Source organism: Pagrus major, chromosome 19, assembly GCF_040436345.1.
Source record: "Pagrus major chromosome 19, Pma_NU_1.0".
Classification (NCBI taxonomy): domain Eukaryota; kingdom Metazoa; phylum Chordata; class Actinopteri; order Spariformes; family Sparidae; genus Pagrus; species Pagrus major.
This window is the reverse complement of record NC_133233.1, coordinates 4,418,906-4,446,325: the sequence shown is the minus strand read 5'-3', so window position 1 is coordinate 4,446,325 and position 27,420 is coordinate 4,418,906. Positions and strand designations below refer to the sequence as shown.

The 27,420-nt window shown below is 41.5% G+C and overlaps 1 pseudogene; it reads right to left on the bottom strand.

Annotated features, from left to right (window-relative positions):
- Window positions 1–577: 577 nt before the first annotated feature.
- On the bottom strand, window positions 578–5,321 carry LOC141014930 (uncharacterized; annotated as a pseudogene).
- Between the last annotated feature and the right edge of the window lie 22,099 nt (window positions 5,322–27,420).

The following is a 27,420-nucleotide window of genomic DNA, read 5'->3' as shown; positions in this document are numbered from 1 at the left end:
TGTTTGAAGTTGAATCGGAGGGTGTCTTGGGAGTGGTTGGAGATGTCCGAGAGGGTCAAGTGTCAATAGGGGTCATGAGTGGATGTGGTGGAAGTGAATTCCGAGCATCGCAGGAAGCCAAAGAATGCCAGGAGGAACATTGATTCAAAGGTCGAGTCGATGAAAGGGGATGAGTATCCTGACCGGAGTGTTAGGATGCAGTGGGTGAGGAGGTCTGTGGTTAAGGGTAAGCGTTTTGGTGCGAGCTGGGGTTCTGCTTTTAGTAGGCCTTTGATCAGTATGGTGACGTGGGGATGAGAAACAGAGGGGACTGGAGCTCCGGAGAGCAGTTTGATGAAGAAGTTGATGCCACTGGGATATACTTGGATAGTGGATGTTCTGATTTTGAGGACCGTATGGGCTTAAGTGATGAAGATGGTTACTGTTATGATGTTGATGGAGGGGAAAGGGAGGTTGTGAAGGGTGTGGCATGACTTGAAACTGCACCATCCAGTTTAGTATGATGAAAGGGTTTTAGGTGACAGGCTGTTCAGGATGGCTTGCTGAGATGAGGTGACTAGGTGGAGGAGATGGGGGTTTACATGTAGATGGTGGCTGAAAAGGGGTCTGAGTCTGCTGCCAAGGACTTAAAATTCTGGAATGAGAACTGAGAGAGAGAGAGTCAGCAATGCGGTTTAGGGGGCCGGGAATGTGAGCTGCGTGGATTATGAAGTGGTGCTGGGCTTAGACTAATGTGAGGCGTTGAATTTCATGATGTCCAGTGATTGTGAGCGGCCTTTGTTGATGATGTCGATGGCTGTGAAGTTGTCTGAGTGGATGAGGATGACTATGGGTGGTGATTATGACTGGATAAAGTTCGTAGAGGGCAGAGGAAGGGGAGAGTGAGGACAGTTCTGGGGGCCAAGCGGAGGCAAACCATCATACAGAGCCACAGTAGTAGACTCCGAAACCTACTGAGGGTGCAGCGTCTGTGTACAGCTGGATGTCCTCTGGTTGAGTGATTCGTTCCTTGTAAAAGAAAGAAATGGCGTTCCATGAAGACAGAAAATTGCGGTACATTCTAAGCTCCACCTTGCAGGAGTCATTCAGGGTGATGTGGTCATAGAGGGATGGAATGGCAGAAGACAGGGATAGTAGGTGGAAGATGAAAGATCGGCCCTGGGGGATAATGCGGATGGCGTAATTGAGGTATCCAAGCAGGGAGAGAAGCTGCCGCTTGGTGCAGCGGTGGGCAAGGAGGTAGTTGGAAATGAACAAGGAGGTACGTAGTAGCTTTTCAGTTGGCAGGGAGGCTTGGAAGGTGAGTGAATCAAGAGTGATGCTGAGGAATTCGAGGGTCGTGCTGGGTCCCATCGTTTTTTCGGCAGAAAGGGGAACGTGGAGTTGGCGGAAGGTTGATTTGAGGGTGGAGAGACCTTGTGCTGGAGGGGAGGATGAAGGAGTGACCATGAGAAAATCGTCCAGGAAGTGGATGACATAAGGCAGGTTGTGGTTGTTGAGGAGTATCCAGCAGAGGGCTTCGGAGAGGGAATAAAATATTTTTGGGCTACTTCTGCATCCGAAGGTGAGGTGGACTGCAAAGTAAAAGCGGCCTCTCCAGGATACGCCGAAAAATCGCCAAAAACCTGGGCGGATGGGCAAGACTTTGAAAGTGCTGGTGTGCTGGTATCGTTTTTTGCCAGCCAGGCGCCGTGGCCGGCGAGACGGATGAAGTTGATGGCGTGGGTGATGGTGGTGTAATGCATGGAAAAATCTGGGCTGGGGTTGAGGCTGTTGATGCTTGGTGTGGTGGTGCCATGGGTGGAAGAGAGGTCTATGATAAGCCTCTTTGCCCGGAGTATTAACGTGTGGCGATGCCGATAGGGCTGATATGGTAGATGTGTTGGGTTCGGTGACAGTGGATTGTAGGTTGTGGCAGATGAATGACGAGTAGGAGATGGTGTCGATGTCTGGGTGAAAGCCAAAAGTGAAAATGTAGATAAGGAAGCGGACGAAGGAACGGTCGGGGTGGGTTTTCAAGGTGGTCTTCAGGGCGGTGATGTTAATGGGTGTCTTGAGGTGTCGGTTTAGTCAGGGTGCGTGTTTGGTGGGGTTATGGGGGCAGGTGGACCTGGTGTGGACGCCACAGAATGAGCAGGTGTGGAGGAAGTGGCAGCTTGAAGCATTGCAACCCAGGTTGTTGAAGTTGTTGCAGAAACCTGTGCCGCCGAACCGCAGAGCCAGGTCCAAGATGGTGGAGAGGTAGTCGTCCATCTCATCCTTGCGGTCGGGGAAGACTGAGCAGAGTGTGTCTCAGTAAAGGGAGAAAGCAAAGGAGGAAGTTGGGAAGGACTGGCAGTTGATGCGCCCTGGCCTGTGGTGGCGGTGGCTGCGTGTGCAGTGGTGTAGTTAGTGGTGGTTGCTGGACTTGGGTAATAGGATGTAGCTGCAGGAGCGAGGTTAGTGGGAGGGAAGGGAGAAGGACGAGAAGGACAGCACCGGGAGGAAAAAACTGCTGTTATCATGAATCATATTCATCATCACAGCCTATATCAAGCATGTTTGGCTTAAATAGGTCTTCTGATCCGGAAAAGGATCCATATTCATATTACTGATAATGTCAGGGAGTGAATTGAAATTATTACTAATATAAGTATTACAAAATGGTAAAATTATTGTACATTGTGGCTTTTTTGGCATTATTTACTGAACATTGCACAGAGAGCAAAATTATCACTACACAATAATTTTCGTACTTCCAGCAATGCTGGTAACCATAATACAAATGTTAATGTAATTTCCTTGAGAAATATTTTTGGGCAAAAGTGTTTTGTATAGTAAAATCAATATGATTTTAGAGGAAAGCTTGTTCTTGGACAGCACAAATCATCAGTCCTGATAATAGGGGCATTAGATCAGAAAACACTGACACACTTTGTCTTTAGCTTTGCAGAATTTATGAAAAACAAATACAATATTACTGTGATGGAGAAACTTTTAATGTTAACTGAGTGGCAGCAAATGAAACATGAAATTTACCAAGACCATTTTTCTCCCCACATGATGAACCATTCAAGTTGGGACCACGCCGTTTTTATCATCAGGTCAATCTTTACATTTTTATTTCCTCTACTGCGGTCTTAAAATTTTTTGTTGTGTTGTTGTTGTCAGTTTCTCTTTTGAGAAAACAAAAGACAATGCAAATAAATATTCATAAATGATAAATATTTAAATTTTAAGACCAACAGGATAAAAATTAGCAGCCCTCACCTCCATACAGGACTAATTGACACAGTAGTGCTCCTGAAGAAGGGATGAAATATGTTCCTTGGCTGAAAACCCAATGGATAGTACGAGTGAGCAAGCTGGAATAAAAATGAGAGAAAGTGTGCGTTAATAGGCCATTAAAAGGAAATTTCCCTCCAATTTTCATATAACAAGAACTAATGTTTTCTCAGAACAAGGGAGAGAAAGAGAGGGGGAGTGAGCATGTGGCATACTGAGTGATGGAATGATATTGCTCTCTCTTTTAGTTCATGCCGGGGTTACCTGCCCCGGAGGCAGGAGCCTTTGATTAGCTTTTTGTCTTACAGCTGAGAAAGCTCCAGCAAAGAGGGGAACATAACTCAGGAAATTTACAGGCACCCGGTGAGAGAAAATAGCTTTGTCTCTGTGCCTCCTCTCTCCTAAGAAGAGGAAAAACCCAACACTTCATTCCCGGAAATGACAGTCAAGATGGCAAGATGGATTTTGTGGATTTCTCTGTTTGCCCATTGCTGGAGGGCAATTTTGGTGGCGTCCTTGTGTATGTCTGTTTGTATGTGTATTTCCAACAGTCTAATTTCTGTCTTTTTCTGGAATTAGGAATGCTATTTGCATTATCGCATTTGCTGCTAAGAAGACAGCCTATGAACTAAAACAGGAAAGGCATATTGACATAAGGTCCACTAATTGGTTTTGGAGCTTTTGATTACTGAAGAAGGTCTTCATCAGCAAACACAATTTTCTCCGATGTGTCTGAGTCTGAGAGGTGTTCTCAAAACTATGGATCTAACATCTGCACTTCCAACGCATCCTCATACAGAAAAAAACTCACGTTACTTAACTAAATTTAGTAAGCTAAAATAACTCATTTTCAACTGGTCCTTCCAAACGGAACACAAAGAGTGGTCTCCTGAATTGAAGTCTTGTGATCGTCTAACTCAACCATCCATCCCCAACCTCCTTCGCTCTTTATTCTACTTCGTCCTACTTCCTCCTTTTGTGATGTCTGAAGTCAGTGCAGAACATTACGGGTCGTAATAAGGTGCTTTCACAGTTGATCTACTGTATATGGTATTTTTTCTGATGAGGACGGATGACCCCTACTGCTTTATAATATCCTGTTCTCTTCCTGTGTTGTCTACCTCCCTGTTCTCCTCCAGTGTTTTCTACCCCCCCCCTTCTCTTCCTGTGCTGTCTACCTTCCTGTTCTCCTCTTGTGTTGTCTACCTCCCTATTGTAGTCCCTGTTCATCTCCCTGTTGTCCTCCCTGATCTCCTCCTGTGTATTCTACCATACTGTTCTCCTCCATTGTTTACTACCTCCCTGTTCTCCTCTCATGTTATCTACCTCCCTGTTCTCCTCCCATGTTGTCTACCTCCCTGTTCTCCTCCCATGTTGTCTACCTTCCCGTTCTCCTCCTTTGTTGTATACCTCTCTGTTGTACTCCCTGTTCTCCTTCCTCTGTTCCTCCAGTATTGTCTAACTCCCTGTTCTCCAGTGTTGTTCACCTTCCTGTTCTCCTCACGTGCTTTATAACTTCCTGTTCTCTTCCTGTGTTGGCTACCTCTCTGTCCTCCTCCAGTGTTGCCTACTGCCCTGTTCTCCTCCCATGTTGTCTACCCTCCATGTTCTCCTCCATTGTTGCCTACTGCCCTGTTCTCTTCCTGTGTTGTCTACCCTCCATGTTCTCCTCCGTTGTTGCCTACTGCCCTGTTCTCCTCCCATATTGTCTACCTTCTCGTTCTCCTCCTTTGTTGTCTATCTCCTTGTTGTACTCCCCTTTCTCCTTCCTTTTTTCCTCCTGTGTTGTTTAACTCCCTGTTCTCCAGTGTTGTCTACCTTACTGTTCTCCTCATGCATTGTCTATCTTCCTGTTCTCCTCCTGTGTCATCTATATTCCTGTTCTTCTCCTTGTTCTCCTTCATTTTTTCCTCCAGTGTTTTCTACCTCTCTGTTCTCTGTCCGTGTTGTCTACCTCTCTGTTCACCTCCTGTGTTGTCTGCCTTCCTGTACTTCTCCTTGTGTTCCTCATGTTGTTGACCCTCATGTTCTCCCAACCTGTCTACCTTCCTGTTCATCTCCTTTGTTGTTTACCTCCCTGTTGTACTCCCTGCTGTCCTTCCTGTTCTCCTCCAATGTTGTCTATCTCCCTATTTCCCCCTGCGTTTTCTATCTTCCTGTTCTCCTCCAATGTTGTCTACCTCCCTGTTTTCCTGATGTGTTGTCTACCTCCCTTTTCTACTCCTGTGTCATCTACCTCCCTGGTCTCCTTCTGTGTCATCTACCTTTCTGTTCTCTTCCTGTGTTGTCTACCTTCCTGATTTCCTGATGTGTTGTCTACCTCACAGTTCTCCTATTATGTGTTACAGCTGCAACAGAGAAGTCCCGGTAACCATAATAACTCACTGGGACAGACACTAACTGAGATTCCTCTGAGCAGCTTTGTGCATACAAACAAATTACGATATAATAGATTTGTGTCTATTTCTCACTTTCCCTCTGATTTGAGTAACTGGTTGAATCTACCGTTAGTTACTATTTAGAAATAAAGTCTCTGAAAGATGTGAGAAAGCAAGACATTAACCAAGTTGTAGGTTAATGCAGATTATTTGTGTCTGTACATTTAAACATGAAAGTGTAATAGCCAATGTATCATTAAGTTATCCCTTTCATGCATTCATTATTAAATCACCAGTATTCTTCTTTATTTTTTTTTTCTATTTTGTCTCACTATTATAGAAGTGAAAAATCATGGAAACAACTTTATTTTGAAGGAGTTACGTACATTTCAACAGTATAAAAAATGATTCAAAAGTAACTTTAAAGTTGCAATATGTAAGAGTTCCAATTGAAAACATGAAAAATATAGCTAAAATTATCAACAGAATGCAAAAAAATAGAATTTTTGACATCATGACATATTTGTATTGTGTTCCAGAGGTAGCTACTGAAGTTAGCATGCTAACAGCTAGCCTCAACCCGTCTGGTCGAATGGTGCTGTGGTGTAGACACCAATACTCCCCATGGTGCTCTGAGCTCCCACTCTCAACCGCTAAATGCACAGCTAACCATGCTAGTTAGCTAACAGCAGCTACAGTTAGCAGCAGTGACTGATTACCCTTTTTGTTTGAAGTATGAATTTTGTTTGAGTATCAATTCTTATTGCACCTTTTAAATCCTTTTATTCTCAGAAAACCAGACATGTAAGAGCAACAGTTTTCAACTAAATACGATGTTAGAAATAGTTTATTCCAGATTTTAATATTATTTTTCTGGCACATCTTTTATCTGTGACTGAAATGCATCTGTCCACTCCAGTTATACACCAATGGGATATAATCTCCCTATTGGCCCTATATCAAATTTAATCTGAAGACTACTTAATATAGTTGATTAATTAAACTATTCAAGAAGAAATTGTATCATAATTTTAAATGGAAAAAAAAGGTGGAATCTAATGGGAAAAATGCCCCAGTTGGTAGCAGGTCATGTAATGTACACCAACCCATAAATAATCAATCACAATCATTTCTTATTAAACAACTGGCAGTACAGCCAATTTGGAGCATCACCAACATGTCATTGTCGCAGATCCCCACTCTTCTACAATCCGTAATGCTCCATCTCTGGACACCTTCAAAAAACTCCTGAAGCACCACCTGTTCACCAAGGCCTACAACCTCTGCCAACTCTGTCTACCCTCCATCAATCCACCCTACTTTGTCATCCACCCAACCATCCCTCTTTTCTGACTTCAGCTCCTGCTTTGTTTTTTTTTCTGTGCCCTCCATAATGTAAAGCGTCTTTGGGTCTCTTGAAAGGTGTGTAACCTTCTTTTCTTGCCTGGTGGCGTATTCCAGTCCCTTCTGGCTGTGGATAAATAGCGGGCTACACTTCTCGTTTTCAGTCTTCTTTTAATGATCACCAAAACGGCTGAACAGTACAAATAATCTCTGACCTCAATGTCGGGGTTCACAACACTTCTACCTCCCTCAACAAGGTGGAACACACGTCACCCACATACCTGTCCCCACCAAAACAAAAGCATGAAGGAACCAATCAACCCAAACACTGTACATGAAAACACCCAATCAAAGTGCTGCAAATGAAATGATATATAATGTGGGACACTGGCTTAAAAGGACACCCCCCCTAGATATTTGTTTAATTATTTTGATGTGGACTGTTTGGTAATTGTGGCTAAAAGGACGAGAGTTAGACATTGTAATTCCAGAGTTTCGCCACAAGAGGGAGTTTGTGGTTTAGGGTCGCTCTTGGTCAGCGCAGGTCAATACATTCATTGTGTTGTTCAGATGAAGCTAAGAGAAGAGCGCATGAGTTACAATGCTGCGTCACATTTATGTTTACAGGTAAGCAAGCCCCAAAACTCACATCTGGAGCTATGAATTAGTGTCTCTTAGGGTCAGAGTGTAAAGAAAGTTGGCCGTTTACTCCATTGTTGTTGTGTTGATGTTTAGTCATAGTTGTTAGTAATATCGCACTGGCAGCTAAGCTAACCGCTAACATGCTAAGAAGACTACGCAGTCGTACGTGTGTTGTTTTGTGTGTTTGTACTATAAACCTGTAAACAATGTAGCCAGTAGCCACAATACTTTAATTTTCATATTATTTGATGGTTTGTGCCACACTTCTGTGTGAATGTAGTGAAGAATGTGTCTCGATGAAGTTTGAATAAGTTAGCAGGTCAATACATACATTGTGTTGTTCAGATGAAGCTAAGAGAAGAGCGCATGAGTTACAATGCTGCGTCACATTTATGTTTACAGAAAATAAACAACATACAACTCCAAGCACACTGTGGATGATTCAAGTGTGCTACAAAATTTGGTGTCAGAAGTGGGATCAGCGGTGCTTCTGAGACAGTGAGGTTGCAGAGACCACAGCACGATGGAGCTGGAAAGACTGCAGGACCAGCTGAGTGAGTCCCTGGTGCAGTTATGCTTTGAGCAGCTACAAGAGGTGTGCCTTCATGCAAAAATCTCCACTGAAAAACAGACTAAAAAGCACACGCTGATCAGATTAATAAGCGAAGCAGCTGATACGGCTATAGAAGATGAAGAAGAGGAGGTGGCATCTGAGTTCCTGGTCCGGTTAATAAAAGTCGCTAAAGAAGTAAGAGAAAAGGGTGAAGAACAGCCACATAGGACTGAGGATAGTGCTAATCCTGATGCTGCTGCATTAGCCAGCCTCCAGGAACAGTATGAAGCACTACAACTGAGTTTCCAAGCCTCTACAAAGAAACTTGAGGAGGACATGGCAAGGCTGACCAGTAAAGTGACCACAAAGCAACCTAGCAATGTGTTGTTGCCACAACCAGCTACCTCAATAGCCACCCAGCCACCGGAAGTGACTATTAGAAGGGAATTTAAGATTAATGGTCAAATTGGAGAAAGAGGCCAGAAGGATAAATTGTCATATTCTAACTTGATCCACCAGATTGACATGGGATTAAGGAAAAATCACAGTGAGGCAGAGATCATTGAAGCAGTCGTAAGAGCCATAAGCCCAGGCCTGAACATACGCGATATGCTGGAAATCAAATCTGACCTCACCCTTTCCCAACTGCGCACCATTTTAAAGGGCCATTACAAAGAAGATAGTTCCACTGATCTGTACCATCGCCTTATAAACATCACTCAGGACAGCAATGAGTCGCCCCAGAACTTCCTTTTCAGGGCAATAGAGCTGAAGGAGAGACTCTTAGTTGCATCAAGAGAACTCGGTGCAGATGAACAATACAGCCCTGAATTGGTGCAAAAGAAGTTTCTTAGAGCAGTGGGGACAGGGCTCATTAGTGACAATGTAAAATATCAACTCAAAACCTGCCTGGATGACGTAACTGTCACTGATGATGTGTTGATTGCGAAGACAAATGAGGCAGCTAGTCTCGAGTGGGAAAGACAACAGAAATTCCGAAAGAACAGTAAAGAACTAAAAGTGAGAGAAATCAGAGCGGAAGCACAGCCAAGTCCAGAGGCCACAGTGGGAGCAGTTGGTGGTCAAGAACGGGCATCCTCAACATTCACAAAAGGTAAACCAGTCAAAACACAACCACCAGTGACTCGTACAGAATCTGAACTCCTCGACATAATAAAACAGTTAAAAGGAGAGGTGGAGGAGATTAAAAAAGTCATGTATGAGTCTCCTAGATTCTCTGCTCAGCAGCGAGAAGGCAGGAGACGTGCCTGCAGGACCTGCCAAGACAACAATAAAGGGGAACAGTGTGACCATTGCTTCAAATGTGGACAAAGTGGTCATCTGTCTCGGGGATGCAGGATCGGAAGGAGAGGTACTGACAAGCCAGGACCGGTAGACATGTCAGCTAACACTGTGACAGCTACCCCAACACCACCTGCTGAAAAAGACAATCAGAATGAACAGTTCAGCGACATGTACAAACTAGTCGCTGATAGTATTCAATACTTAGAGGCAAAAGTGGCCGCTAGAATACAGGATACAGTCTTACAGGAAAATGAAGTGGTTAGTGTCAGTCTGATTTCCCCAAAACAAAGAGCACAGTTACTCAGCCTGGTGGGAAAAAAGTACATCATCACCTGCCTGTTAGATGGGGTCGACACTAAGGCTTTGTGGGACACTGGGTCACAAGTGTGTCTCATAAATGAGAAATGGAGGCAACAGCAAATTCCACATGCTACAGTCAGGGATCTAGCTGAGATTGTGGACCCAGAACTCTTTAATGCACACGCAGTGAACCAGACACCAATCCCTTTTTCTGGGTGGGTTGAAATCTCATTTAAGTTACCTTCAGGGAAATCCAAACAGCTAGAACTATTAGTGCCAGTTCTGGTATCAGATGAAGATGGGGTGGCAGAGCAGCCAATCATTGGTTATAACGTGATTGAGCAGGTGTTAGCAAGGGGCATAGAACCCCCATGTGTTGTCACAGAGGCAGTCAGTGCAGCATTCTCCTTTGACTGTAAGAAAGCAGAGGTATTTCTGAAAGTAATGAGAAGTGGGGACGATGGGCTAGACGAAGGCACTGTAAAAGTGGGTAGGGACATGACGTCTATTCCGGCAGGTCAGACAAGAACAGTAAAGTGCAGTGTTAGAGCAGGCACACTCCCAGACCAACAAGATGTTTTATTTGAGCCATGTCCACCTGCTCCGTTGCCAGAGGGGTTAAAAGTGGAAGAAGGTGTAGTGCGCCTACAGAGAGGAAGCTGGTCACGTGTCACTATTCCAGTCACAAACAGCACTACACACGCCATCCTGTTACACCCAAGAACCATACTGGGACAGACACAGAGGATTAAGACTATCTACCCTGCAGATACAAAGCCAGTTGAAGTCAAGCAGACAGAGGCAGAGACCCCAAAAAAAGAACAGACATCAGCGGTCGAAAGGGAAAAGGGAGAAAAGACACAAGAAAGCAAAACAAAGGATGACAGTGATACCAAGTGGGACCCTCCAGTTCCCCTCAGTCACCTTCCCCTGGTGCAACAGCAGCAGGTCAAACAGCTTCTAAGAGAGGAAAGTGGAGCTTTTGCTCAGGATGAACACGATGTAGGCACCATTCCTTCGCTGCAGCTCAAGATTCGCCTCAGTGACCCCACACCTGTAAAGCGCACATACACATCAGTACCTAAGCCACTTCACAAAGAGGTAAAAGAGTACTTAGAGGACTTGTTAAACAGAGGCTGGGTAACAAAGTCTAAGTCTCCATACTCCAGTCCCATCGTTTGTGTGCGAAAAAAGGATGGAAGCCTCCGGCTATGCATCGATTATAGAGAGCTAAACAGGAAGTCCATCCCTGACCGCCATCCAATACCCCGCATACAAGATATGCTAAACAACCTAAAAGGAAGTTCCTGGTTTTCCGTCCTGGACCAAGGAAAAGCCTATCACCAGGGCTTCCTGGAAGAGTCAAGCCGTCCTCTCACTGCATTTATCACCCCCTGGGGTCTGTATGAGTGGGTGAGAATCCCTTTTGGTTTATCGTCTGCCCCCGCAGAGTTCCAGAGGTCAATGGAGGAATGCTTAATGGGCCTCAGGGATGAAATATGCTTGCCTTACCTGGACGACAACTTGGTTCACTCTCAGACATTCGAAGACCACCTGAATGATTTGAGGAGTGTGCTACACCGTTACCAAAACCACGGAGTCAAGCTGACTCCCAGAAAATGTGAGATATTTAAAAATCAAGTGAGATTTCTGGGGAAGCTGGTCACCAAAGAAGGTCACACTATGGACCCTGCAGACATTGCTCCAGTGCAGGCCCTGAAGCAGCAGAAACCGACCACAATAGGAGAGTTAAGGAAGCTATTGGGATTTATATCGTACTATCGCAGTTACATCCCGAACTTCTCCCGCATAGCAAAGCCTCTCTATGATCTCCTCTCTTCAGACAAATCAGGAAAGGGGAAATACAAACAAACCAGACACGACAGAAAGAAACAACAAAGCGGAGGCCAGTTACCATCATCTCATCCCATCAGATGGTCAGCAGAACATCAAGAGGTACTCTGCCAGCTAATTGACTTTCTCTCCCAGCCACCAGTGTTAGGGTATCCTGATTTTGAACAGCCATTCATCTTACATTGTGATGCCTCACAAGAGGGGCTCGGGGCAGTGCTTTACCAGCGACAGCAGGGAAAGCTGATAGTGGTTGCGTATGGATCAAGAACTTTGACAGCTCCAGAGAAAAACTACCACCTTCACTCAGGAAAGCTAGAATTCCTTGCTATGAAGTGGGCCATATGTGAGAGGTTTAGAGACTATCTTTTCTATTCACCACCATTCACAGTCTATACGGATAATAATCCTCTCACATATGTGCTCACCACAGCCAAGCTGAACGCAACTACTCATAGGTGGGTAGCTGAACTCGCCGACTTCCAGTTCTCCATCAAGTACCGGCCCGGCAGAGCTAATGGGGATGCTGACGGTCTCTCACGCATGCCTTTGGACATGGAGCAATACATGTCAACATGCACACAAGCCGTGCTGCCTGATGTGATGAACAGTGTAACTCAGGCTGTGACTGTTAATTCACAAGAGAGTGACCCCTGGCTTTGTCCAGTGACCATTTCCACTGCTTTAGCTGAGGAAAACAATGAGCTGACATCAGTGAGGGAAATCCCTAAAGCAGTGCTGAGAGAGGCTCAAAAAGAGGATCCTGTGATTGGAGTGGTGTTCAAATATGTAGAATCAATGCAGTGGCCAAAGGGTGGAAAACGACCCCAGAATAACAAAATAGCAGCACTGGTAAGAGAAAGACATAAACTGCACCTCGGTGATGATGGACTGCTGTACAGGAAAACGGCCAGCCGTTCACAACTGCTTCTGCCTCAAAAGTACCATCAGCTGGTTTACAAAGAACTCCATGAAGACATGGGCCATCTTGGAGTAGAGAGGGTGGTAAACCTCATTAGAGACCGCTTTCACTGGCCTCGCATGCAAAAGGATGTTGAGCATCACATCACACGAGTCTGCAGCTGTCTGAAAAACAAGCGTCCTAACAAACCGACCAGAGCCCCCCTCACAAATATCATCACCACCTATCCTTTCGAGCTGGTTTCCATTGATTTCTTGCACTTGGAAAAGTGTAAGGGAGGATATGAATATATCTTGGTCGTGATGGATCATTTCACCCGATTTGCCCAGGCTTATCCCTGTCGCAATAAAGCAGCTAAAACGGCCGCAGAGAAGGTATTTGGAGATTTTGTGCTAAGGTTTGGGTTTCCCACAAGACTTCATCATGACCAGGGCAGGGAATTTGAAAACAAGCTGTTCGCTAAGCTAGAGGAATACAGTGGAGTGAAGGGGTCGAGGACTACGCCATACCACCCACAGGGGAATGGCCAAGTGGAAAGGTTCAACAGAACACTTTTGGCTATGCTCAGAAACCTGCCAGAGGCTGCTAAAGCAGATTGGAAATCCTCACTAGCAAAAGTGGTTCATGCTTATAACTGCACACGCAGCGACGCCACCGGCTATGCACCCTATTTCCTCTTGTTTGGTCGTAACCCCAGACTCCCTATTGACCTCATGTTTGGCCTCACAACAAAAGACCAAAGTTCATCCCACAGAGACTATGCTGAGAAGTGGAGGACAAGAATGACTGAAGCCTACAAGCTGGCGTCCAAATCAGTCTGCAAAGAAGGAATGAGAGGTAAAACACTTTATGACAGGAAAGTCCATGGTGCTGAGTTGTTGCCTGGATCCAGAGTGCTGGTCCGAAATCTGAATGAAAAAGGTGGTCCAGGGAAATTGAGATCATTTTGGGAGGATAGAGTATATGTCGTCACACAGAGGAAGCACTCAGACAGTCCAGTGTACGAGCTCAAGCCAGAAAATGGAAAGGGGCGTGTCAGAGTCATGCACAGGAATCTTATGTTACCATGTGACTTTCTCCCTGTTGAAAAAGTGAACTCACCTCCTGAGCTAGAAAAAAAGAGAGGAAAAAGCAGCAAACAGAGACATGTCGAAGAAGAAAATAGCTCAGGGGATGAGGATGAGGATAGATGGCAATCTATCATTGGACTGCAACAAAGATCCAGTGGACAAGTGGAAAGTGCTCTGAGAGCAGAGGCACCCGAGTTCCATCCCGACGAAGGAGGAGCAGTGGTGGAGGATCACGATGACGAGGACAGCCTGAGACAGCAGACGGTACCAGAGGAAGAAGAGATCGGGACACCAGAGCAGAACATTGAGACATCACACACTCAGAGGGAAGAGCAGTCTCCTGAATCTGCGTCCAGTGATCAAGAAGAAGATCCTGATCATCCTCCTGGTCCAAAGACAAAATATCCTTTCAGAACAAGAAAACCAAAAATGATGTTTACTTACCATAGGTTAGGACAGCCTACCATGTCACATGATTGAGAAAAAAAACCAAAAGAAGATTAGAATGTTTGAATAGATCATCTCCTTATTTCAGAATGTAGAGTTTAGATGAGGAACAGTTTAGCTACAGTTGAGCAATATTATGTTATGCAGCTCATTTACATAGAGACACAAACACTCTTATTGTTTAATGTCAGACAGTGAGGTGACCTACCTTAGAAACTGTACCACATGTTGGTTTAGACAGGAGGCTATTGCTATGTAAAGTTATTTACTCTCACGAAAGATGCAGATACCCGCGCTCATGGCGGATGTGGCAGTGGACTGTTATCGTGCACAATAACATCTGCTGCAAACATGTGACATTAACAGGAGATGGATGTCATATGATGGACTGGTTACAGTTGTGCATCTTTATGAACATTGATGAATTCTGACTCCTTCATAGACATGAACTTCCTTTATGCTGTGCATTAATACCACATGTGGACTGTTAAATCATAATGTGATTTGGAAACCTCATAATGTCGGGACACCATTACATTTTTGAGGGGAGAGTGTGGGACACTGGCTTAAAAGGACACCCCCCCTAGATATTTGTTTAATTATTTTGATGTGGACTGTTTGGTAATTGTGGCTAAAAGGACGAGAGTTAGACATTGTAATTCCAGAGTTTCGCCACAAGAGGGAGTTTGTGGTTTAGGGTCGCTCTTGGTCAGCGCAGGTCAATACATTCATTGTGTTGTTCAGATGAAGCTAAGAGAAGAGCGCATGAGTTACAATGCTGCGTCACATTTATGTTTACAGGTAAGCAAGCCCCAAAACTCACATCTGGAGCTATGAATTAGTGTCTCTTAGGGTCAGAGTGTAAAGAAAGTTGGCCGTTTACTCCATTGTTGTTGTGTTGATGTTTAGTCATAGTTGTTAGTAATATCGCACTGGCAGCTAAGCTAACCGCTAACATGCTAAGAAGACTACGCAGTCGTACGTGTGTTGTTTTGTGTGTTTGTACTATAAACCTGTAAACAATGTAGCCAGTAGCCACAATACTTTAATTTTCATATTATTTGATGGTTTGTGCCACACTTCTGTGTGAATGTAGTGAAGAATGTGTCTCGATGAAGTTTGAATAAGTTAGCAGGTCAATACATACATTGTGTTGTTCAGATGAAGCTAAGAGAAGAGCGCATGAGTTACAATGCTGCGTCACATTTATGTTTACAGAAAATAAACAACATACAACTCCAAGCACACTGTGGATGATTCAAGTGTGCTACAATAATGTAACAATAATATAAAAATAATATATAAATATAATACTAATGTATTTATCAGTAACTTAAGTAATACAAATAATATACATAATAAACATATATACATTTTATTAATATATAAAAATAACCCAAAATATAAATTGTACAGTAATTACGGTTACAGGTGCTATACAAAACCAAGATATGATTAGGATTAGGATTAGGATTATTATTATTATCATTACTTTTACTACAACTTCGTAACTGTCTGAAAGAGCTGTATCAGTGAATTTTTTTGATGCCATCATGTAGAGGGGGAGTCAGGAGGAAATGAGTTGCCTCAGCCAGGGATAGATACTCCGCTCTGTTTTATGGGCCAGAAACGCAGAAGCCAGAGGAAGCGTCAAAAACTTTTTTGGGAGTATGTGCTCACTGGGCAAATTGCATTAGCCTGCCAACAGCTTACTGACTCCATTTCTGTGTGATGATTCATATCAAAGAGTGAAGCAATAACTCATTCACTACAACGCGCCTGACAATAACAAAAGCAGACTAGCTTGACAAACACTCCATTTAATTCAGAATCAAAGCTGATGGTGCAAGGGGAAATCGCCGGCCGAACAGCGAGCTGGCGGATTATCTTCTGAGCATTATTAAATTTGCTGGGTGATTCCATTAAATGGGTTTTTATGGTGGAATAAGGGGTGGTGTCAGTACACTTTCAGGCATGAGCGGGCCCTCCTCTGGAGTGGAGTGTTGGCTATAAAATGTTGAACCTCACTTGGCTGATGGTTTCACTGTGCTCTTGTACTCTGGCACTCACAGCTGATTTAACTGCAGAGTGCACAGAGGAAGAGCATGGTGCACGAGTGACTGCACTCCAGCCGGCGAGGCAGCCTGCAACCCTGTGCAGAATTAGCAGCGCACACGGTCATGGAGAGGCTCTCAGCCAGAAAGAGAACTCGAACCAAAGCGAGATGTGTTCAATCATTTCCACAGGCACAGTAATGTTAGTATATGCACAAATACACATTTGTATTGTTGTTATAATGCATTAGCACACATACACGCAGGCCAGCCACCCAAGTTCAATCACATCAGTCACCCTCAACTACATTCAAATTGTTGACGCTGTGTAGTGAGGTTATTGTTATGCTGTTAATCATTTGGAAACTCACGTGAATGAGCAATTAGGTAAAGATCTCTGTAAAACAGGCCCTTAGCTGCTTTACATTTACTACTGAAGGTACCAAAATGTAAGTACACTTCATAGTGCTGAAGTACAGTACTTTATGAAGTATGTCACTTGAGTATTTCCATTGTGTGCCTTTCATTACTCCACTACCTAAGGGTAGTTTGACAGGAATAGCACATTTTTATTATTATACTTACAATGCATAATTAATTTTACATTAAACATTTATAATGATCTTACAGTACACTGTATGATACATTATTATAGATTAAGCTACCAACCCTAAATATGTAGGCCTAAGTGAAATTAACTCTAAATTTAAAATTGCTTAAAAAGATTGTTTTGACCAAATATGTTCAGAATTTCTACTTAAATTTGCACAATACTTCTGTTTGTTATGGTTTGAGATGGTGGTGTAGCTATTTCCTGTTTTATTTTAAAGTTCTGTCATCTTGTGTCATGTGTTGGTTTTCATTTCCTCCCTTTGACCTTTTCCCACCTTTTTCCTCTGCACCTGTGTTTCATTTCTTAATAAGTCCTATTAATTTAAGCCTGTGTTTTTCAGTTACTCTTTGTCATTTCGTCTGTTCTGTTTTGTCACGTGTCTGTCCTGTTTCTTGTGTTCCCAGTGCTTCTTTGTTTGGTACCTTTTTAGTGTTTTTTTTTATTTTTGGTTGGTACCCCTTTAGTGTTTTTTGTCATTTTTGACCTCTTTCTACATGGATTTTCTCACTTAGTAGTCAAGAGTAGTCAAAGCTGTAATGCTCAGTACTTGCACATGTGCTTTAGAGCAGTAGGCCCAATGTCTTATTTTATGTTAATGTATAAAACTGCTCCTATTACGATGTCCTGGAAGCTTTTTGTTAGCAGTACACAGACTATATAGGTCCATATTTATGACATTTTATATGAAAAAAGAAAGGCGTTGACATCTTTGTGTAGACCACATTTCAGCCTTCGGAGAAATACTTCATATAAATAAATACTTAATAATCACTATTGTCTCTCTTTATACCTACAAATGAACAAATTATCAACATGACACATGTAACCAAAATTTTGTCGGTTGAATCGACGTTGAAAAGAGATCATAGATGTTCAGACTGGAAATCATGCAGATTTCAACTAGATATCAATGTTGAAATCCCCATTTGTGCTTACTTAGTTAGCTAATATTACTAACTATTCAACAGCAACAAGTCCAGCTTGGCGTCTGTCTGCAGCCTTTTAATTAGCGAAGCTGTCAGCAACAACTTAAAAAGCCAGTTAAAGACTTGTCTCTTGCTTTGTCACTGTCTGTTTTTCTCTCTCTTCCTCCATCAGCGACTTGCTAAGAATAAACAAGATTTTACAGTGTCAGCAGAAAGTTGATACTCATAAAGGACATGTCGTGATAGGACATAGCTTATTGTCAAAATAAAGACTTTGTATTCACATCACATTTTTTTGGCACCATTTCTCCAGGAAGACTTTGATTCACTCTATCCTCACACCCTACTAATCACCAGCAGTGCATTAACCACTTGAATTATTACTTTAAAAATGCAATCATTCAACCACATTTTGAGAGGCCTTCATTAGACCGTAACTCACTGAGCAACTATGTAACTAGGCTGTTTAAGGTTCTAAAAAATAGCAGGAGGCCAGTTGACTGCTTATATAAAGGAACATTTGGGTATTTTTTTCTCCTTGTGGTGATGAATGGTCTACTTTTAGCCATTGATTAGAGGAAACACTCAGTTTTAGTCCTTTAAAAGCTCAGATGAATTTTTAATTCATTGCCATGAACTAATTATGTGAGGAAAAACATACATCATTTATTATATTTATTCTATGCCCTACAGCCAATGTGAGCCTACAGTCTTATCAAACAACCTGCCACACTGCTGCTCAGAGGGAAGCTATTGTAGCCATCCAGCATCCCCTTTCTAGTACAGTAATACACTGTTCAACACTACTATATTGTGAATAAGAAGGAAAATTAGAAACCTATGTACAACCCCCTGTATATTTGGAACATGAGAGCACATTGAACAGCACAGAGACAATAAATAAACTGACAGAAGTGTAAGTGCAATATAAGTTGTTGATAAGAGAAATAAACTCATATGTAGTAAGTGCAATTTAAGTAAAAATGAAAAAAACATCATATAAAAACAAATAAGATGCAAATATAGGAGTTGATCTCATATAAAGCTAGATAATGACCTCAAATAAAGCAAACTCCTAAAATTAAAACAGATAAAAGGGCTTAATATATTTAGTGTGTATACAGTTACAGCTGCCTCGATTTTCCCCTCCCATCCGACTGCCTTTCGGCTGCCGGCCACTTCCAGCCGGTCCCCAGTCAGTGCCCAGCCAATGGGAGTTCCCCCCTCCGGGGTGTGTCTAGATTCCACCCATTCATTCAATTGCAGGATGTCACCATGAGAATGCGTTTCCCTCACAAAAAACATATATGGCATAGATACCCTTGCCATATTCTTCTACCCCATTTCATCTCAGTGGTAAATATTACACTTTTATCCCACTACATTTATTTGAAAGCTTTAGTTAGTTTAGTTAGTGTTAGCCCTACTGGTTACTTTAATTTACTTATTTTATTTATATAATATATATATATATATATATATATATATATATATATATATATATATATATATATATATATATATATATATATATTATTATTATTATTATGTAGCTAGGTTATAGGATTATTATTAATATATTAGATTATTAACTAATTAATTCCCCGGCCATATTACTTTCACTTCCATGCAGTACTGTTGAAAAACAAAAAGCTGAAGCATAATATTGATGACCTCATCATATGGTAGCCTAATAATCATTAAACATGCTCTGTGTGGGAATCACACTGTCTGACACATGTCAAATACTGTATGCCTATGATACAGTAAGAACAGCTGATTTCACGCTGAAGTAACGCTTCAGCCTCCATCATCACTGCTCCTCCTGGTGGATAGATAAACCATTGCAACTGGTTTCCACACACGGCACTTAGGGGCGTTATGATTCGGCCCCGCATTCACTACGTCATCGCGGGGGATCTCATTCCAGTCACAGACTCTTTCAGATCCGAGCAAGTTTTAAGAGGCTTCATCTGTAAAAACACCAACGTTAGTACTAAAGCTAAAGTACTAAAGCAAAGACAATTCAAATATGTAATGACAATAAAGTTTGAATAAAACACCATAAAATGGATATATAAAGAGGACATATGAAGTGATGCCAAGTGCGTTTTTACAGAGTTTTTATTTAAGGAGTTATAGCACAGTCACCCTTGGTTTTTGATGCCCTTTTGATACCCTTTTGATGGAACAGCTGTTCCATCAAAAGTGTTTGATCAGCTTAAAGGCCTGGCTTAAATGTAATGGGTTAGAAGTTCTTTAATATAATCTGCAGCCAGACTATGGATGGCCTTATAGGTAACTGATACAATTTAAAATGTGTTCTAAACTCGATGAACAAACAGTGAAGTAATGCTAAAATCTGAGTGATATGACCTTCAAGGTTTTGCTAATAATGTGGCTGCTAAGTTCTGGATACATTTCAATTGTGAGATCGAGTGGGGACTAAAATTGAGCATGTTTCTTATCTTTGAGATATTTCGTAATAAAAACAAGCTTGGATTGTATTTCTGGTATGCTGCTCAAAGCATGAGTTGCTATTAAATGTTACCCCGAGGTTCTATGCCACAGACTTAACAATAACTGAACCCACAGAGGACTGTATCTGCAGTTTCTAATGTTCTGGACGACAGATCAAACACTGTGTTTTATTGCTATTAAATTGTACAACGTTAGCTGCCATCCAGTCTGCGGCATTGGATAAACAGGAGTCATTATATCATTACTTTCACAATAGCCAATGAGAGAGATCCTGGAGCAGCTGACAGTGTTTCAAAGCTACAGTAAACAACCCTAAGGTTAGCTAGCATACTACTGTTGACAGGTATTAGTTAAATTCTTACCTCCAGTTCTCGCTAAAGCATAGACAACCCATTTTGACCACTCCCAATAAATGTTCTCATCCCCAAACATTTTCTCAACCATTTTCTCATCCAGGTGATCTCATGGGGAAGCAGATGTAAACAAATGGAGAATGTGGCTCAACAACTTGCTGTACAACTCTCAGACAGAATGCTGTTTGCACTGCACTCGCCTCAGGATCAGCGCTGTGCCAAAAGTTCAACCTAGTTGAGTAAATCTGCAGGCAGTTCAGGAGGTTAATGACTGGATGTGTAAACCCCTCACATTACAAATTAACCTGGGCCGACCATCCATGTGAACCAAGCTCCAATTTCTCCTCCGATTGTCGGGAGGTGCGAATCAGGGTTAAATCTGCCCGAAACTCCTGAAGTGTGATCTCGGCCTCCATCACATTCAATAAAATTCAATCAAACATTAAGGTAAGGAAAGGGACATCAGAGACAAAAAAAGGGTTTTGGTCTCTATAGCTAATTTCCCTGCTCATAACAACTGTACAGGGGATGAATTTGTATACAACTCACTTGTTCAAGTTGTATTAAGGCAACCACAATCTGAACAATCTAACCCTACTGAGGACAACAGCACCTACACTTATGCTTATGTTGAAGCCGTGGATTTTACATTCCAACCCTCTAACAAACAAATGTGCAACCACATGGATTTAAACAGCGATCCTTCACAGCATATGTAAGCTTACACTTGGTTGAGGAGGTCAGATATCTAGAAGAAGCCGCTGCTTCTTTATGTTCAAATGAGCCAGTTGAGGTATTTCAGCATTTGATCAGGAGACCTCCTGGACATCTCCCTGTGGAGGTATTTCCATGAGGTCACACTGGGAGGCGAGCCCAGGGCAGACCCAGCAGTGCTGGAGGGATTATTTTTTTATTTTTTTCCATCTATCTTGGGAATAACTTAGGTTCTCCCAGGGATAGTTAGGGATAGCCAGAGAGAATAATTTCTGGACTACTTTTGTTAGACTGCTAAAATCAAATACATCAAACATCATCTGTAAAGTATTTCCTGACATTAGCTTGAAGATTTTCTGTTTCTGGAAAAAACATTTCAAAGCAAAAAGCACCTTCTTCCCTCCTGTGCAAGAAAAAGACTATTACATTTCTCAGATCCTCGAACAAACATCACAAGAGGGGATTTAAACAATTAGGCCAGGAAGAAAAAACACATACAAAAACAAGAAACAGAGACCAGGATGAAAAAGACAATCTGTCACAGAGCAGGTGATTGAGCATCACAGAAAGAAGATAGCTAAAGTAAGCCACAGGCAACTGAAAACAACAGATAGACTTAATGCTCCATTAGGAAGGCTGTCTCCTTAAACTTACATACACACCTTGCATTCTAGGAAACACAATGCTGCCTTATTATTAAATTGTTTATTAACATGATAAGGAAACATTGATAGTGAACATCCTTGTAAACTCTTCATCGTGTCTCCTAAAAGTTCACTGTCTAGAAAATGCATTTGATTTCTACAATATCTGCTTGTAATAGCTAAAGGTTTTAAGTTTATAGTTATAACTTGAGTTTAAGCAAATCTCTTGGTGAAAGGGCAGGTCCATTATTTTTTTGTGTTTTTATATCATTCTGTGAATTCATAGTAGTGTTTCTTATGTATTCAAATCTGGGAAATCAAATGTTGGTCTAAATATGTGTATTAGAAACTGTAGTTTACAATCGAAATCTGTCACTTTTCCAAAGCCCTTGTGAAAACTATTTTCCCATGTGACTTGACGTAGGTTTCTGGATGATGATGTTGCATCCTATAAACCCCCACGCCTGCTTTGTAACATTCCTTTCCTCTGCTACTGAGTTCTACAGCGTGACTGAACTGCACTCACAGAGACAGGCACAGGGCTGGTCAGTGGCCCCACAGTGGACAGGATGAAGTGTACACTTATGCTGAAGTCCTGCAATGAGGCAGCTCCCACAGGACTGTTTTTATGCTTTGGAACTTAACCGCTGTGACACATTGAGAAAATGCTATTTTATTTGTATTTTTTCACGTTACCCCGGCTTGCTCTCGTCATATACTCTGTAGCTGTACGTCAGTAATTTGCCAACTTTGAATAGTTTTTTAACTAGCGGCAACTGACCAATTCTGAACAGTATGCCTCTGAATTAAGGTTTAATGATGAAACAAAAGGCATCATCTTCCATATCCATACTCATATCTTCCAAGCTAACTTTGGTCACTCTTCGTGCCACAGTGACACATACTTAGTGTTTATGAGAATGGGAGGGGAGGGCAACAGCACTGAAACCTACATCAGTGCCTTTACCAGCTGCTGAGTGGGAGTGTCCATTTTAAAAACCTGAAAGAAAATGAAAATGGACCCATACATTAGGGCCTGGGAATGACGGTGGTTTAGGTTATGATTGAATGCATTTCCTCTTAACATTTGTGAGCATTTGAAACCTGTATTGTTTACATTGATTTCTGCTTCAACATCTTTTGTTCACACAGGCTACCTTGTTTTTTTTGTACGTTACAGCCACCAGTTGTTAATTGGAGGAAAAGTGTGAAACTGACCTAACCCGCACACATGTTTCCTTTTTGTACACTCACCACAAGAGATACAGACAAACTGGGGACCTGCCCACAACGTTTCCCTGATGAGGAGGTTGTAGCAGCAGAGGTGTCACACACATACATTTTTGTAGTGTGCTGTCGGGTGGATTTCTACGTCTGCCAGCACCAGAAGGGCTCTTGAGGCCTAAGTATATAAATCACATTTTAGGTGTGATGAGTCAGTCTATTAAACTCATCTAAAAAGTCAAACATTCAGGGGCTAAAATCTAATATCAACTTCGGAAGAAACGACTACATGAAATTTTCCCAAGAGCAATCCCTGAAGGGGGACTCCAAAGGTAGTGCTAATGAAAACATTTGATGCTGCAAACACTGGTTACTGTTACTGTGAAATTAAGATTGGTGATGATTATAAATGCTGTTATTGTAATCAATGGGAGAAGTAATGAAATGTCTCACATACTGTAGCACTGCTGAGGGCTACAGGACCAAAAGTGGGTTTTTTTTGCATGTTATTCATTTTATTTAAATTGAATAGTAGTGTTTACAGGGATATACTGAAGGGGGCAAATACTTTTCGCAGGATGGGGGGTTGTATCCCCCCTGAACCCTCCTGGGACATACACAGATGGCAAATATGTGATTTGACAAACAAGCTTTTAGTTTTTATGTGACCCCTATCACCCACTGGGTGTTAGCTAGCGGCTAGCTGTCTTAATTCTTTTGTCTAGAATTAACATGCATCACCACAGTGTTGTATTATCAAACAGTGTTAATTTACTGAAATTTGACATTTTCATGATAATTAACATCTATGAAGATCTTTTATGAATCCTCTCTAAATAGCCATTAATAACTTTTAGGAATCTGTTAGTTGTCTTTGATTGACAGCTGTTGCGCGTCACATTGCCCCTCACACACGTTAAGGCCCTCAGGATTAAGAAAACAATCTGGTCATGTGGAATACCTACTGTCTTTTATCAACATGGATCTTCTGAATGTAGTTTATTTCACAGGTTAGTGTTTACTCACATTTTTCTATCAATTCTATGATTGTGTTTGCTGTAACATTATTGTGCAATGTTCAAGGGAAGTTGCAGCACAGTCTCTTCTCCCTTCTGCAATAATTATAATCCTGAATTCGTGTTCAGCATTGCTTTCTTCAGTGTTGACATCTACCCGATGCTTGGTGTTGAAAAAAACACATGACTTTATTTTTAAAAAATGTACAAGAAAGAGTCTTCTCCATTTATATGCTTTACTCACAAATGTGTGACAGCGCAAAATAATACGACAGTAGTTTCTAAAGTTATTCGACAGAGTCCTCTACTCTCCATTTATGCATTACTCACAGGTGTGTGAATATGAAGCTTCCATAGTGCAAAATGACATAACATTACTATAGTAATAAGGCAGAGCATTCTCCACTTCTTCTCTTGTCTCTCGTCCTTCTTCTCTCTTATCATAAAAAAAAGAAAAAGAAAATCAGCTGCAGAGGTCAAATTTCAGCAGCGGTGCACCACCATATATATATATATATATATATATATATATATATATATATATATATATATATATATATATATATGTATATATATATATATATATATGTATATATGTATATATATATATATATATATATATGTATATATATATATATATATATGTATATATATATATAGGATTCATATAAAGATATGAATCCTTTGTTCGAGGTAGAAGTATGTAAACCAGTTTTATGGAAGTATTAGGTCAACTTAAAGCTATAGTTGGTAATCCTGTTCAGAAACACTTTTTGTTATACTGGGTGAAATGGTCCTTCCATCCTGAGAGTAGTCAAAACATGTGTTCAGAAAAAGGAACGAAAAAAATCAGACCTCTGTGGCAGCTGCAGCCCTGTAAGAACTCTGACCAATCCCTGCCTCTCGGTCCGAGTGGAAAGAACCAATCAGATGCCTTCATGTCTCATCCTGCCCACGCCCCCCTCTGTCCCTCCCTCCTCCCTGCTGTACTCATCACGTGTCACCGTTCCCGGAAATATTCAGCGCACTCCATACCGAGTTAGCAGGAGAGAACAATGGCAGAGAAAATGCAGGCAAAAGTAGCACCTCCAGCGTTACTTGTAACGGCTCGCCCTCTAAACGGGCTAAGAAAAGAAGGGGAGGGGGAGGAGGGGGTGGAGCTTAGAGGAGGTGCCACTTTCAAATCTTGCTAGCTCTCCAACATTACCAACTACAGCTTTAAAAAACAAAAATACTAGGGGCGTCTCCAAATGTATTACTGGCTTTCACTTTTGATTTGAAGGTCATTGTTCAATTCGATTTCCATTAAAAAAAAGATGATGGTAAGACAATCATACTATATCTAGATTTGTAAAGATAAACAAAAACTGATTTTATGCCTTGACAACTGTCATTTACATTTTAAATTCTTCAATAGCTTGATTTTATCTTGGTGTTTTAAAGTTCAAATAATACTCACAAAAAATAAAGATTCCAGAGTTAAATAAAAAATACTACCCGTCAGCAATTCAACAATAAACAACACAAGATAGAAATTCAGCTTCTTAGAAAGTTCCTTTCCAAATAAATTCAATCAAGGATCTCTGAAAAATAAAATGAACTCAACATCTCGGACGCTGTCAGAGTTCCCTCTGGTACCACTCAGTTCTTTGTGTTCGTTCACACAGGAAACGTGTCTGGAGGTGCACTTGCAGGCTACTGGTAAGCTAGCTTGTGTCCTCTTTTAAGAGTTCGAAGTGTCGTTGAAGTGCACGCAACTAGGCGGTGATGTAGAAAAAAAAGAGAATCACCTGAGAATACTGCTTTTTATTTCGATGATCTAAATTGAAAGGTCATTTTGATTGATTTTTGATTTAGAATAGAAATCATGACCCATTTTACAAATAACCCAGTTATTTACTTTTATAACTGAATTTATTCAGAACTATGTATATGTAAGATAGGTCAACGCTGAACCAAAAAGTTGCACAGCCCACCCAATAGTATACAATGCACAAACCTCCAATTTCAATTTCTATGAGCCAATCAATATACCATAGTCAGTAAAATGTAATCATGTGAGTGATGTAAGGTGCTGTAATGATGGTAAAAACTTAAAAAAGAACAGACAGGCATTGGGAATTTGTGAGAAAACTGTGTCCCTGTGTACCAAGGACCTTGGTATAACAATGATATGGAGTCGAAAAGAACTTGGAGCTGCTGATCTTTTGTCAAAAGGTAACAATAGGGACAACAGCACAGAAATATACTAAAGATCTTCCAGCAAGCACAATGAAATCCAATTATAGGAGTATGTAGCTGCTTTTGTTGGTGACAGCTTGCATCGCCACCTCTACTCCGGTCCGTGTTGTGTATGTGTATGTACACCTCATTATGGTTTCATTTTGTGTGGTCCACTGACCTTAGATGTACCTTGTATGTGCCTTGTTTATTCATTATAAACAAACCTGGTTTTGATCTGAGTGTCACAGAACTGGTTCTGCCCACCGTGTTGCCGTACAAACCAGAGCAACTCATTTTTAAATAAACAATGCAGCAAGAATCTGTTTCAGGTGATGCTTGTCAGGTCAAAACGTTGTGTGTTTGACTGTGGTTGTGAACCACAAAAACCATCCATTCATTAAATGTGTTTGTTCACTTTGAGCTCCTCGATGTCTGAGTTCTTCAACCATCTCTAAAAACACTGCATGGATTTGGTGCAATGATCATCCTGAATTACCCCAGTTAATATTAGAATCAGACCAAATGTCTGCCAAAAAAGGGTGTCGTTTGAGTTCAAGGGAGGTAACAATGAACAATCGATAATCTGGCTCTCAGAGGATCAGTTGGTCACACATTTTGCTCGGCTCTCTTCCAGTTTGAGCTGTTCCGCTTTCCAATTTTGACTGACGTTAAAAGAAAAGATCTGTTACAAACTGTAATGCTTATGTAATGCTTAATACTTTTGGAGTTGTATTTTACATGATTTGGCGAAAGCTGTAATCTGCTGCAATACGAAACTGAATGTCACTGTAGAACAGACAAAGCATGTTGATGCTGATTCTGCCAACCATCTGTGGCTTTATATTATATTATTCTTCTTTTCTTCTTGCTTTTTGTTTTCAGTGGAATTGTACAACGTGATGTTGCCTTTTTCCTATCTTGCCAACAATAGCTGCGTATATAGGGATAATAATAATATATTATTAATATTCATCTGATGATCAGAATAGTAGCCCAGTCAGAATAAGAATGCCTCATGTAATCACTGATCCATTCCAGCTCGATCTGAATTCACTTTCAATCAATGGAGGTGCTGTAAACCTTTTATAATCAGTTC